A 2,180-nucleotide genomic window follows, 5' to 3' on the forward strand; every position below is an offset into this window, starting at 1 on the left:
TTCTTCTTCTTCTTCTTCTTCTTCTTCTTCTTCTTCTTCTTCTTCTTCTTTCTTCCTTCTTTCTTCTCCTTCTTCTCCTTCTCCTTCTCCTTCTCCTTCTAAGACAAGGTCTTATTTATCACATAGCCCAGGTTGGCTTTGAACTCTGTGATTTTTCTATTTCAGCTTCTAGAGTTCTGGGATTACATGCAGTACCACCATAACTGGCTAGTTGATTAAATTTACACAAAGTTACTTATAAATAGTTTTATCATATGGCTCATAAATTCCACTTAAGAGAAATGAAAATATATGTCCACAGAAACACTATAAAATATTTATAACAGTATTAAACTTTTTAACTAAAAAATGTATTTAGTGCAGGGTACAGGGTCTCACTACAGAGATCAGACTCATAGTGATCCTCCTGTGTTCAGTCTCCCAAGAGCTGGGATTACTGGTGTGTGCCAACACACCCAGTCTCAGTGTTTCAGTGAGCCCTGGTGGCAGGGCTGGCACAACATGCCAAGGATTGAACCCCAGCCACCATGCTCTGCCTAAGGAGGTGCTTTAGTCCACTGAGCTATCTGGCTGGCCCAGCAGCACTAATCTTAATAACTAAAAGAATTAAAATAACCCAAATCCATTCAGTTTATGAATAAATAAACAAAATGTACCTATTCACACAGTGGAACATTATTGGGCCAAAACAAAGAAGGAAGCACTGATGTCCTACAGTGTGGCAATCTTGACAGCACTGTACCAAGTCCAAGACCAGACTCAAAAGGTCACAGGTTGTGTGAGTTTATTTAAGTACTTAACAGGCAAATATACGGAGACAGAAAATAACTTAGTAGCTAGCGAGGGGGTAGTAGAGGCATAATAACTAGAGTATGCTGTTTCTTTCCGAGGTGATGATGAAGTTCTAAAATTGAGGTGAAAGTTGCACTTCTCTATAAATATGCTTAAAAAATCATTGACTTGAATATTTTAAGTGAGTGAACTTATGCAGTGTGAATTACAACTCAATCAAGTTGTTTTTAAAAAGTCTAAAGGAGGCCCTGTAGCTTTTCACGTAATTTCTCTTCATTCATATGAACTTAATTATTTGAATTTTACTTTTTAGCTATCTGATGTAAGGCTATATATATATATATATATATATATTACTAAATAGTATTTATCTTTTCTTGAATTTTCTAAATATTTGAACTACTTCACTTTTTAACACTGTTAGACACACATTTTTCTAACAAAAGGATAAATTATTTATAACCTATGAAGAACCTAACACCTCAGTTTTGCTGTCATGATAATCCAGGTCCCTGCTTTCATCTTTATCTTTAGTGTCAAAAGAGTAGTGTGCTTTGCAGCGCCTGCACTTGGTATGTCTTATAGGGGTAAAGCAGAAAATCAGTTAGCTAGAAGCTAGCATGACCAAGGGATGCCACCTTCAGCACTTGCCCTGCCCAGCCCCTGGTGGTAATGACTGGAGTCAGGACTACAGTCAGACCAAAGAGAAGGAAAAACAAGTCCGCTTGTAAGAAAATCATGCCCCACAAATGAGGCCCTTTCGGTTTTTGAGACACAGTCTCTTTATGCAGTTTGGCCTAGCCTTGAACTCACTGTGTACCCCATGCTGCCCTCAAGCTTGATGTAGTGCTCTTGCCTAAAGCCTCCTGAGGGCTAGAATTGCAGATGTACAGAGATTCTTGTAATTTCTTTAGGAACTGTAACACAGGGCAGGATGGGAGATAGAGACCAAGTGAGGTCTCTAGGTCTGTGTAAAGGCAACAAGGTGTGGAATTTATTGTGCCTATATGAGGTAAAAAGACCTTCTGTCAGGAATAGAGAAGTGTGCTCCTTTTATTGGGGTAGAAAGGCAGGAACATCAGGAGGAAGATTATAATAAACATCTGTGGTCAATGTTCTCGGGCTGTATTGAACCTCAGTGAGCAGAGTCCTTGAAGAGTCCGGTACAGATTTCTGAATGTCTCCAGATATCCCCAGAGGTCCAGGGACCTACAAAATTCCTTGTCCTATCTTATCTTCTTTACTACATCCTGTGCTTGCTCTTGACAGCTATGACGCTGAACTGAGCTTCCTGCTGAGAACAGTGCTTCTGGCCAGCAGGGTGGGGGTGGGGAGAGTCGGGTCCAATTCAAGCCTAACATGCACATGTTTTTAACTTTTACAAATAA

The sequence above is a fragment of the Octodon degus genome, unplaced genomic scaffold (assembly GCF_000260255.1).
Source record: "Octodon degus isolate 3935 unplaced genomic scaffold, OctDeg1.0 scaffold00071, whole genome shotgun sequence".
In the NCBI taxonomy this organism is placed as follows: Eukaryota; Metazoa; Chordata; class Mammalia; order Rodentia; family Octodontidae; genus Octodon; species Octodon degus.